General features: G+C 40.3%; 1 pseudogene; it reads right to left on the reverse strand.

The window, feature by feature from the left end:
- Positions 1-1,868: 1,868 nt before the first annotated feature.
- On the reverse strand, positions 1,869-4,654 carry LOC143433726 (uncharacterized; annotated as a pseudogene).
- Between the last annotated feature and the right edge of the window lie 9,160 nt (positions 4,655-13,814).

The following is a 13,814-nucleotide window of genomic DNA, read 5'->3' on the forward strand; positions in this document are numbered from 1 at the left end:
TCCCCAGGTGTCACAGTCTTTGGATGGACTTTCTTTTAGTCTCTGCTCCACACTTTGTCTCCATATTTGCTCCTGTAGGTATTTTGTTACCCTTTCTAAGAAGGACCAAAGCACCCACAGTTTGTTCTTCCTTATTCTTGAGCTTCATGTGGTCTGTGAATTGTATCTTGGGTATTCCAAGCATTTGGGCTAATATCCACTTATCAGCAAGTGCATCTCATTTGTGACTGGGTTACCTCACTCAGGATGATATTTTCTAGTTCTATCCACTTGCCTAAGAAGTTCATAAATTTATTGTTTTAAATATCTGAGCAGCACTCCATTGTTCAAATGTACTGCATTTTCTGTATCCATTCCTCTGTTGAAGGACATCTGGGCTATTTCCAGCTTCTGGCTATTATACATAAGGTTGCTATGAACATAGTGGAGCATGTATCCTTGTTATATGTTGGTGTATCTTCTGGGTATAAGCCCAGGAGTGGTATATCTAGGTCCTCAGGTAATGCTATGTCCAATTTTCTGAGGAACCACCAGACTGAGTTCCATAGTGGTTATACCAGCTTGCAATCCCATCAGCAATGGAGGAGTGTTCCTCTTTCTCCACATCCTCACCAGCATCTGATAACACCTTAGTATTTTGAACCTATACATTCTGACTGGTGTGAGGTGGAATCTCAGAGTTGTTTTGATGACTAAGGATGTTGAACATTTCTTTAAGTGCTTTTTAGCCATTTGGTACTCCTCAGTTGAGAATTCTGGGTTTAGCTCTGCACCCCATTTTTTAAATAGGATTATTTGGTTCTCTGTAGTCTAACTTCTTAGTTCTTTGGATATATGGGATATTAGCCCTCTATCAGCTGTAGAATTGGTAAAGATCTTTTCCCAATCTGTTGGTTGCTGTTTTGTTCTATTGACAGTGTCCTTTGCCTTTACAGAAACTTTGCAGTTTTATGAGGTCCGATTTGTTGATTCTTGATCTTAGAGCATAAGCCATGGGTGTTCTGTTCAGGAACTTTTCCCCTATGCTCATGTGTTTGAGGCTCTTTCCCACTCTACTCAAAGGATAAACAGGCTGAGAAAGAAATTAGGGAAATGACACTATTCACAATAGTCGCAAATAATGTAAAATAACTTTGGTGTGACATCAACCAAGCAAGTGAAAGATTTGTATGACAAAAACTTCAAGTCTCTGAAGAAAGAAATCAAAGATGATCTCAGAAAGATGGAAAGATCTCCCATGCTCATAGATTGGCAGGACTAATATAGTAAAAATGGCCATCTTGCCAAAAGCAGTCTACAGATTCAATGCAATCTCCATCAAAATTCCAAATCAATTCTTCATAGAGTTAGAAAGAGCAATTTGAAAATTCATTTGGAATAACAAAAACCCAGGATAGCTGTTGGGAGCTGACTTTTAGCAGAAAGCGGCTATCAGCTTTGCAGCCATCTCAAGCCATATACCCTGACATGAGACTTGTTTTTCAACAGCCTACAACAGCTGAAGCACACTCTGATATCCAACATATTTTGTTTTGCTGTTTAGTGCCCCCAGCTGCAAGGCGCATGTGGTAGTCACACCTGCAAGGCATGAGGTGCACGTGCTGTTCACTATAGAGGGCTGTAAGGCTTACGTCATATCCACACCTATAAGGCACGTGATATCCACACGCCTACAAGGCACGTGGCAAAAGCCTATAAATACCCCAGATTTCCCTTCAATAGAGAGACAAGAGAGAGATGATGAGAATACAGGAGACAATGAGAGAGACAATAAAGGAGAGAGAGACACAATAAACGAGACTTGAGACTTGATCAGACCCTCTGTCTTGTCTCCATTCTTCACGTCGCTTGCCCCACATTCTCCCTCGCTAGACCGGGACCTGTGGAACAGAGTGGGACGTTACAGTTTGGCTGCCCAACGTGGGGCAGCTCGGATGTTACAGTTTGGCACCCAAAGTGAGGCTCCAGTAAGCGTTACAGATAGCAAAAACTATTCTCAACAATAAAAGAACTTCTGGGGGAATCACCATCCCTGACCTCAAACTGTATTACAGAGCAATAGTGATAAAAACTGTATGGTATTGGTACAGAGACAGACAGGTAGATCAATGGAATAGAATTGAAGACCCAGAAATGAACCCACACACCTATGATCACTTGATCTTTGACAAAGGAGCTAAAACCATCCAGTGGGAAAAAAAGACAGCATTTTAAACAAATGGTGCTGGTTCAACTGGAGGTCAACATGCAGAAAATGCAAATCACCCATTCTTATCTCTTTGTACAAAGTTCAAGTCTAAGTGGATCAAGGACCTCCACATAAAACTAGATACACTGAAACTAAATAAAGGAGAAAGTGGGGAAGAGTCTCCAACATATTTTTTAGGAAGTTCTTCTATATTAATCTCACTAAGACTAAGAGATTCCAAATCTATACCATGGGAAATTTTCTTTAGTATGCTTTGCAATAAATTTTTATCAAGGTTAAGCAGCCTCAGATCTTTGAAATTCTCAATTTTGGTGAAATGGCTTCCAATTTATTGTCAGCTAGATGAAGTTCTTTTATTTTGGGCAACTGAAAATTTTCCCCAGTCAAAAAAGTATGTTTATTGTGATCCATTAAGAGGTTTTCTAAATTTTTCAGTTCCCTAACTTCTTTTGGCAAACTGCCTATCATGTGTCCAGTAAGGTTTAGGGAATTTAATTTTGGAAGAAAGAACAGTGATTTAGAAAGTATTATTGTTGGTTAAACTCCAGATTGAGAATTTTCAAAATTTTCAAACTAGACAAAGAATCTGGTACATATATTAACATATTTTTTATCAAAACTTAATGTTCCCAAATATCTAAGATTTTCTAAGCCAGAAGGTTAAATCTCAATATGATTACTATTTAAAAAGATTGCCTCATATTCAAAAGTTGTCATAGTTCTTTGGGTGTGTGTATCTAGTTGTAAGTGGCATTTAGTATTCTTAAATTGTGAAACAACTGAATTTCCTTTGAACCTACAAGAGAAATGATGATATAAAATATAATTACAAGCCTGGCAGTGGTGGCTCACGCCTTTAATCCCAGCACTTGGGAGGCAGAGGCAGGTGGATTTCTGAGTTCAAGGCCAGCCTGGTCTACAGAGTGATTCCAGGACAGCCAGGACTAAACAGAGAAACCCTGTCTCGAAAAACAAACAAACAATATAATTAGAAGCACACACAAGGCTAACCACGGATCTTCACCTCTCCCTTGGCCACTCCAAATCCAGCTGTGGCCACCGTCTTCCCACCTGCCCCATCTCTGTTGGATCATATACATCATCTCCTCAGTTCCCTCTTCCTACTCATGACTTTATCCCAGAACCCAACTGCAGCAGGCACTCACCTGAAGCCCCCAGGCCACTCTGACCAGGCAAACAGAACAGCTAACTTCAGATCTCCCTTCCATTCCTCCAAGTCCAACACCCAGTGTCATGTCAAGCTCTATAGCAAACCTTCTATTGTGTCTTCTCCTTGCTCTCTGCCTTCATTCCCAGGGAATGAAACAGATTCCAGTGGAACACCTTGATTTTACCTGGGGTTCTCTAGTACCCCCAGCACTGCCTCCAGCCCACCATCCAGATTCCTCAACATCAGCTCCCAATACCCAGAAACACATTTTACCTGAATCCTAAGAGGCCACATATATCAGGATCCCAAAAGAATTTCTTATGAGGCAACACTCATAGTGAGAGCCTGTCTTAGAAAGACAGAACAGACAGGAAGAAGGAAGGAAGGAAGGAAGGAAGGAAGGAAGGAAGGAAGGAAGGAAGGAAGAAAGGAAAGAAGCAAGGAATCGAGGAAGGAAGTCATAGTCATCATAATCTATTGAGAGCCTGAAAACTTTCCTTTGGGATTGATTAGAATCAAGAGTGAAAGACATCATCAACCTTACTGTTTAACACAACATTGACTTTTTTCTTTCTTTCTGGTTCAGCACTCACCATTTAGAACAGGCAGTCTTTAAACTAAAAGAGATCTGCCTGCTTCTGCCCATTGAGTACTGAGATCAAAGTCATGTGCAATCATGCTTAGCTTTTTGGGGGCAACAGAGTTTAAATGAGATATTAGGTTAACATCCAAATTAGTGGGGTTTATGTTAGCATTTTTACATATTTGTTTTTGTTTGAGATAGAATCTCATGTATCCTAGCTGTCCTTTTACTATGCAGCTGAGAACACTCTTGTATTTCCGATCCTCCTGCCTCTAACTCCTTTGTGCTTGGATCGTATGCATGAGCTACCATGTCTGATTTCTGTGGCGCTGGGGATTGATTGATCAGGGATTGCGTGTATACTGGGCAAGGCACACTACTGACTGAGCTGCATCCCAGCTCCACACACATTGTTCTTACTCCTGCCCTTTCCCCTCCTCTCCTACCCGTTCTCTCCTACAATTCATCTGCCACACTCTGACCTGAAGTTATTCTTTTACTCACATACCCCAAGTCTCAGAAATAGTTTGCTTCCAGAGTGCTTAATGTCTTCATCTATTTTCTGTTACTATAACAAAAAACAACAGACTTGGGCAATTATAAACAATTTAACTTTATCCAGCCCACAGTTCTGATAACTGAAGGGTTCAAGATGAAGGAGTTGCATCTGGTGAGTACCTGTTTGTTGCATCGTACAACAGAGAGAGTTCATGCTCCCAGAATTTAAGTCTTTCTTTCTCTTTTTATAAAGCCACCAATACTATTATGAGCCCACCTTGTGATTCCATCTAACTGTAACTGTCTTCTGAAGGTCTCATTTCCACACACCATCCACATGAATTTGGGGAAGAAATTCTCCTCCATAAACTGTTAGGATACACATTCACACCATAGCACCATTTTTCCTATATTAATCCTGCCAATCCATGAGCATGGGAGATCTGTCCATCTTCTGAGATCTTTGATTTCTTTCTTCAGAGACTTGAAGTTCTTGTCATACACATCTTTCACTTGCTTGGTTAGATTCACACCAAGGTATTTTATATTATTTGTGACTATTGTGAAGGGTGACATTTCCCTAATTTCTTTCTCAGCCTGTTTATCCTTTGAGTAGAGAAAGGCTACTGATTTGTTTGAGTTGATTTTATATCCAGTCACTTTGCTGAAGTTGTTTATCAGGTTTAGAAGTTCTCTGGTGGAAGTTTTAGGGTCACTTAAGTATACTATCATATCATCTGCAAATAGTGAAATTTTGAATTGTTTCTTTCCTATTTGTATCCCTTTGACTTCCTTTTGTTGTCTAATTGCTCTTGCTAGGACTTCCAGTGCTATATTAAATATGTAGAGAGAGAGAGAGAGAGTGCGCAGCTTTGTCTAGTTCATGATTTTAGTGGGATTGCTTCAAGTTTCTCTCCATTTAGATTGGTGTTGCTTCAAGTCAGAGACAGGACAGGCAGCACTAAGGAGAGCCATATGGTGAAAGGCAAGCACAGGAACACAAGCATCAGCAACCCAAGGTACTTGGCATCATTAGAACCTAGCTATCCCACAGAAGAAAGTCACGAATTCCCCATATCACTAGAAAAGCAAGATTCAGATTTAAAATCACTTCTAAAGACGATGATAGAGGACTTTAAGAAGGACATAAATAACACTCTTAAAGAATTTGAGAAGAACACTGGTAAACAGGTAGCAGCCCTTTAAGAGGAAGCACAAAAATCCCTTAAAGAATTACAAGAGAACACAACCAAACAGGTGAAGAAATTGAACAAAACCATTCAGGACATAAAAGTGGAAGTAGAAACAATAAAGAAATCTCAAAGGGAGACTACCATGGAGATAGAAAACCTAGGAAAGAAATCAGGAGTCATAGACACAAGCATCATCAACAGAATACAGGAGATAGAAGAGAGAATCTCAGGTGCAGAAGATACCATAGAAAATATTGACACAATCTCAAAGAAAACGCAAAATGCAAAAAGTTCTTAATATAAAACATCCAGGAAATCCAGGACACAATGAGAAGACCAAACCTAAGGATAATAGATATAGATGAGAGTGAAGATTTCCAACTTAAAGGGCCAATAAATATCTTCAACAAAATTATAGAAGAAAATTTCCCTAATCTAAAGAATGAGATGCCCATAAACATACACACAACCTATTGAACGCCAAATAGACTAGATCAGAAGAGAAATACATCTTGTCATATAATACTCAAAACACCAATTGCTCAAAACAAAGAAAGAATATTAAATGCAGTGAGAGAAAAAGGCCAAGTAACATATAAAGGCAGGAGCTAGGTGATGACAGAGGGGGGAGTTGAGAGAACATAGAGGCGGATGTTCTCATGTCTTCGCCAGTCAAGATAGTTGATATATATAGGTTGGGTATTGGGTTACACTTCCGATTGTAGGGGCATCTTGTAATTGAGCATTACCAACTTTATACAGCCTTTGATTAACATTAAATAAAAATCATGGGATTCTAAACTATGGCCTCCGGTTGAGGATTCCTCATCTGAAAAGCTTAAAACTGAAATGATCTAAAATTCAAAGTATTTTCTGTCACACATGGAAACCATATACTTGTCGCACCTAAAAAATTCTGTGCCACTAAGGTGTTTTAATGTACAACATTATTGAAAATTGAGAAAAATTCTTTTCAGGTCGTGTAAAATACATAGGAATCACAAATGGACTGTAGGTTTATATTAACTATGAGCTGTTGAATATGCAAATATTTCTAAGTCTAAGAAAATAGAATATGGAACAGGTCAGGTCTCAAAGTGTTCAGAATACACATTGGTAATATTACTAGGTTCCTTTTCAAAGTCTTGTTTATTCACTGAAAATAACCCAAGACTCCATCACAGACAGATGGTATGAATTCACAAAATATTTAAAGTGTATATTAATGAGGCTCCATTTCACAAATGATCCGGGAGATGTCAAGGCTCCTGTATCAGGTCATCTGGAAAGTGATTGGTGCTCTTACCATACAACATCCTCTTCAGTGAACTGTAAACTAACTCTGAAAGGACAGTTTTTATGAGGTGGGTGACTGCAATTACTGTAATGTGGATTCATGTATGTAACCGATTGGTCTCATGGGAGTTACGTTAGTAGCATATATTATCTTCTCATACAAGATGTCAAACTGATAGAATTTCAGCTAATATATTAAAACATAGGTGAGATACTATAAAAAAGATTCAACAGTTGCAAATCAATTTTTATTCATAAACAAATGAAATTTTCAAAAAACCTTCTTAAAAAAGAAGAGTTAATATGAAAAATTAAAAGCAAAAACCAAAAATGAAAATGAAAACAAGAACATAGAACTTCCCTGTAACATAATAAAAATGCAAACAATGGAAAACAAAACTTGAAACAAACCCTAAAGAAAACATTGTTGAGCAGCTTTCTCTCACTGCACACTTAGCAGCACAGACTACAGCTGTTTCTCCTCTTGGACAGTTGGTGGCAACAGTCACCTCAGTTCTCTCTCAACTGCTCTTGAAAGGACAGGAAAGGGAATCAGAGCCCAAATCAGCCAGGCTGGCTCACTGGCTGAGACTTAGGGCTTATTGACACTGATGAAGGAACTATGTGGAAGAAGATTTATCCAAGGGATTCTCTGGCTCTTGAGGATGGAGCTTAGCAGGGGGCTCCTGAGGTGGCAAGTCATCCTTCAGGGGGTGCTCTTCCTGGGATGTGGCCAATTTGAGCCCTCTTGTAGTTTCTGAGGCCTGGGAGAGGAAGGCAGTTATGAAGACACAGGCTTGGTGGGGACCTGCATGTCAGCTCTCAGGCTGCTGCCTCCCACCACCACATCAAGACAGTCAACATTGATCTTTTAACTGAAACCATTGCTGCTAAATCTTCAGGCAGGGCAAAATATCCAGCAACACTCACAAAAACATGGGCTAAGAAGCTGCCACTCAGACTTCTATCAGTGCAAACCAGGGCAGTGGAAAAGACCTCATTGGGTTACTGGAAGAAAGGAGAAGGCCACATGCCACCCAGGTCTAGGACAATGAGAATCACTCATTTGACATTTGCACTTGGCTATAATCACTTCAGTGTGCTTGGACATGGTATGTCACATGAACCTCTGCATGACCTTGTCCCAGGACCCAGAACTCACTCAAAAAACTGCACAGCAACCCTCCTATTATGACAAATTGCAGGAATGTGACAGGTTATTTATCTGTTAAACTTATTGGACTGCAGCTTCAAGCAGAGCAACAAGGTACACTTGCCCATAATTCAGTGTCTCACAAAAGACTAATGTCCCAGAATACTTGTGCATAGACAGAACAATGAACAACTACATTGCATGAGGTGGGTGGCTGGTTGGGAGTATGGATTAGAAAGGTGCTGGGCTAAAGCAAAAATGGATCCAATGTGCAAATGTCATCAGACAGTATTAGTCAAACTCAGATGCTTGTCCCTACCTGATGGTGTTGGGTTTGGAGGTTGCTGGTCTCCTGTTCATCTTTATCATTCAAGTTGAAGTCAGCCAAATATTTGTCGATTACAGCAAAGTCAACATATACTGCCATCGTCTCCTGGTTCAGTGTGTCCAAATGCTGCTGTACAAGATTCTTCTCAGTCAGTATCCGCTTCTGCAGGTTGCTGGAAACAACATCTGCATAGTAAGATCCTGTAGCCTCCTACTTCCTCTCACTCCTACTTCCAGGTGCCATTAACTCCACCAGGACCCAGGTTCCCATGAAGATCTAACACAATATATCTCCTACATCCATCAGAGCTGCACAGACAGCAAACAGCCAATTCAGGGAAGAAAAAAAAATGATGGCTGCAGCCCAAATAACAATAAGGCCCATGTCTTCAAAAAAAAAAAAAAAAAAAAAGGAGGAGGGATTTCCATCTATCCATGACAGCCCAATGCATTGGGGCAACATCAACTTGTAGGGGGCAAATACCATCAATGTAGGTCAGTAGAACCAAGGAGAGGACATACTATCTATGTTTTCCATCCCACTCAGCTCTGTAACACCCTGCCTAAGTCCCTGTACTTCATAATCCTCTCAGGATCTGAAACACTGTTCTATGGAGAGGCTCCTGAGGATGCCTGACCAATGCTGGCAGGTGTGACAGTCTCTTTCAGATTTATGAAGATGCAGTCCAAAAGGCCCAAGGCACACTCATGGCTAAAAAGCAGAAGGGAGAGACACAGACCTTCAGACTCTCTAGTCCAGAGTCAAAGGAATGCAGAAATGGCCATTCCACAACTGCTGGTCTCCCTGACCAGTACTTACCTATAGAAGTTAGTCTCTTTCTTGAGCTCCTGGAGGTCTTTACGGGCTTTGATGGTGTCCATCTCTAAGTTGTGCCAAAAAGACATGACTTTCTTCTGTTTGTACTTCAATAGTTCATACTCTGGATGTAGCCTGCGGAAGGGCCTGGCCCCAGGAAGAGAGAACTCCATGAACATGGGCTTTCAGGAACACATGAACTCAGCCTGGGTCCTGTACTACCCCAGCCTGGGAAGGCTACTTTCTTGACTCTATGTACTAACACTTTCTTCACCTTGGGAACTTGTTATTCTGGCCCCAGGACAGCAAATGCTAGGATTTCAGATGGAGGGTGCCCTATGTTCACTCTGTAGGGATGGAGGGCAGTCTAGACTGGTGTGGTCTCAAGAGCTTAGGCCACAAGTGTTTGTCCAGCAGAAACCTGTGACTATATTTCACCTGTTTTCACAAAAGGGATTCTACATCTTGGATAAGTACAGTGTAGAGACAGACATTATACATAATTCTGGAGATGATAACAGACATCTCTGAAGCTCTCTTATCTGCCCAAGGAATACAAATGTATGGACAATTGTGATGACATAGGCAAAGAGCAGTGTTATGTATAGTGGGGCCTCCCAGACCTCAGCACTCACATCACCCTGAAACTGTTATACAGGTAAATCCCCAAGCCCAATCACAGAACCCTAGGTTCAAAAGTCTGGAGGGAAATGGAAACACACAAAATGTATGCAAGTGTATGTGCATGTGGACACATAAACATAGACTCACAAAATTGGAAAAACCCACAAGAATGAGAAAAGGAAACAGAGTCAGAAGATGAGAAGGAAGAGGGATACCAGTGGCTCAAGCAGTCTCCCAGCCGATCTGCTCCCCTCTGGAAACTGAGTTCAGAGGTACCCTAGGGAGGGCACAGATCGCATAGCAGAAGGTAGGAGAACCACCCACAGCCCTAAGCCTTAGAAGCACATCTGGCAGTGGAGAGCCCCCCAGAGGGCACCTGACAGCCAGACCCTGCCCCTGCGGAGAACCACTCCCCTTCTGCCTCTGGCCCGGATACTAGTGGCTCAAGTAGTCTCCCAGCAGATCTGCTCCCCTCTGGAAACTGAGTTTGGAGGCACCCTAGGGAAGGCACAGACCGCAGAGCTGCAGAGGCACCCAAGAGAGGTCAAAGACCCTAGAGCTGCAGGCATCCTAGTGAGGACATGGCCCTCAGAGCAGTAGAGCAGGGAACACCATATCTCGAAGCATCATAGAGGAGCAACTACATTCAGAACAGCAAACACCTAGCTGGTCTACCACTGTGGAGACTCCATATCCTGAAATATCCTAGAAGAGCCACTGAACCCAGAGCAGCTGGAGCTCAGGATCATAGAGTCATCCATACCCCAAGGAGTTCTGATACAACCAAGATAACTGAAAAGGCAGACTCCAGTCAGAACCAGTGAGTGGGAGTAGAACTACAGCTAACCAAATGGCGAAAGGCAAGCGCAGGAATGTAAACAACAGAAACCAAAGCTACTTGGCAGCACCAGAACTCAGTTCCCCCACCATAACAAGTCCTGATCACCATATCACACCAGAAAAGCAGGACCCAGAATTAAAATCACTTCTCATGATGATGTTAGAGGACTTTAAGATGGTCATAAATAACACTCTCAAAGAATTTGAGGAGAACACAGGTAAGCAGGTAGAAGCCCTTAAAGAAATGCAAGAAAACACAACCAAAGAGATGAAGGAATTAAACAAAACTGTACAGGATCTAAAAATGGAAGTAGAAGCAATAAAGAAATCTCAAAAGGAGACTACTCTGGAGATAGAAAACCTAAGAAAAAGACCAGAGGTCATAGATGCAAGCATTACCAACAGAATACTAGAGATAGAAGAGAGAATCTCATGTGCAGAAGACACCATGGAAAACATTGACACAACTGTCAAAGAAAATGCAAAATGCAAAAAGCTCCTAACCCAAAACATCCAGGAAATTCAGGACACAATGAGAAGACCAAACCTAAGGATAATAGGTATAGATGATGGTGAAGACTCCCAACTTAAAGGGCCAGTAAATATCTTCAACAAAATTATAGAGGAAAACTTCCCTAACCTAAAGAAAGAGATGTCCATAAATATACAAGAAGCCTACAGAACTCCAAATAGACTAGACCAGAAAATAAATACTTCTTGTCACATAATAATCAAAACATCAAATATACAAAACAAAGAAAAAATACTAAAAGCAGTAAGGAAAAAAGGTGAAGTAACATATAAAGGCAGACCTATAAGAATTACACCAGACTTCTCACAAGAGACTATAAAAGCCAGAAGATCCTGGACTGATATCATACAGGCCCTAAGAGAACACAAATGCCAGCCCAGACTACTGTACCCAGCAAAACTCTCAATCAATATTGATGGAGAAGCCAAAATATTCCATGACAAATCCAAATTTACACAATATCTTACCACAAATCCGGCCCTTCAAAGGATAATTGGTGGAAAACTCCAAAACAAGGAGGGAAACTACAACCTAGAAAAAGCAAGAAAGTAATCTTCTAACAACCCTAAAAGAAGGTAGCTATACAAACATAACACAACTGCCAATAACAAAAATAGCAGGAAACAACATTCATATTTCCTTAATATCTCTTAATATCAATGGACTCAATTCTCCAATAAAATGACATACACTATCAGATTGGATACATAAACAGGACCCAACATTTTGCTGCATACAGGAAACACACCTTTCTGAAAAAGACAGACACTACCTCAGAGTAAAAGGTTGGAAAACAATCTTCCAAGCAAATGGCCCCAAGAAACAAGGTGGAGTAGCAATTCTAGTATCGAATAAACTAGTTTTTCAACCAAAAGTAATCAAAAAAGATAAAGAAGGACACTTCATATTCATCAAAGGAAAAGTGCACCAAGAGGAACTTGCAATTCTGAACATCTATGCTAAAAATGCAAGGGCACCCACATACATAAAAGAAACTTTACTAAAGCTTAAAGCATACATTGCAGCCTACACAATAATAGTGGGAGATTTCAACACCCCACTCTCAGCTATGGACAGATCGTGGAAACAGAAACTAAATCGAGACACAATGAAACTAACAGAAGTTATGAACCAATTGGACCTGACTGACATCTATAGAACATTTCATCCTAAAAAAAAAGAATATACCTTCTTCTCCGCACCTCATGGTACCTTCTCCAAAATAGACCATATAATTGGTCACAAAACAGGCCTCAACAGATACAAAAAGATTGAGATAATAATCCCTTGTACTCTATCAGACCACCATGGACTAAGACTTGTCTTTGACTTGGACAAAAACAACAGAAAGCCCACATACACTTGGAAACTGAACAATGCTCTACTCAATGATAACTTGGTCAAGGAAGAAAGAAATTAAAGACTTTTTAGATTTAAATGAAAATGAGGACACATCATATCAAAATTTGTGGGACTTGATGAAAGCAGTACTAAGAGGAAAAATCATAGCTCTAAGTGCTCACAAAAAGAAAATGGAAAGAACCTACATTAATAAATTGACAGCACACCTGAAAGAGTTAGAACAAAAAGAAGCTAATATACCCAAGAGGAGTAGACGGCAGGAAATAATCAAACTCAGGGCTGAAATCAACCAAGTTGAAACGAAAAGAACTATACAAAATATCAACGAAACCAGGAGCTGGTTCTTTGAGAAAATCAACAAGATAGACAAACCCTTAGCCAGACTAACCAAAGGGCGCAGAGACAGTACTCAAATTAATAAAATCAGAACTGAAAAGGGAGACATAACAACAGAAACAGAAGAAATTAAAAAAATCATCAGATCCTACTACAAAGGCCTATACTCAACAAAATTGGAAAATCTGGAGGAAATGGACAATTTTCTAGATAGATACCAGGTACCAAAGTTAAATGAGGAGCAGATAAACCATCTTAACAGTCGCATAACGCCCAAAGAAATAGACACAGTCATTAAAAATCTTCCCACCAAAAAATGTCCGGGGCCAGATGGTTTCAGTGCAGAATTCTTTCAGACCTTCAAGGAAGACCTAATACCAATCCTCTTCAAGCTATTCCATCGAAAAGAAACAGAAGGAACACTACCCAATTCGTTCTATGAAGCTACCATTACACTCATACATAAACCACAGAAAGACCCAACAAAGAAAGAGAAGTACAGACCAATCTCTCTTATGAATATTGATGCAAAAATACTCAATAAAATTCTCGCAAACCGAATCCAACAACACATCAAAACAATTATCCATCAAGATCAAGTAGGCTCTATCCCAGGAATGCAGGGATGGTTCAATATTCGGAAATCCATCAATGTAATCCACTACATAAATAAACTCAAAGAGAAAAACCACATGGTCATCTCACTAGATGCTGAGAAAGCATTTGACAAAATTCAACATCCCTTCATGTTAAAAGTCTTGGAAAGATCAGGAATTCAAGGCCCATATCTAAACATAGTAAAAGCAACATACAGCAAGCCAGTAGCCAACATCAAACTAAATGGGGAGAAACTTGAAGCAATCCCACTAAGAT

This window comes from Arvicanthis niloticus, chromosome 15, assembly GCF_011762505.2.
Source record: "Arvicanthis niloticus isolate mArvNil1 chromosome 15, mArvNil1.pat.X, whole genome shotgun sequence".
NCBI classification, from domain to species: Eukaryota; Metazoa; Chordata; class Mammalia; order Rodentia; family Muridae; genus Arvicanthis; species Arvicanthis niloticus.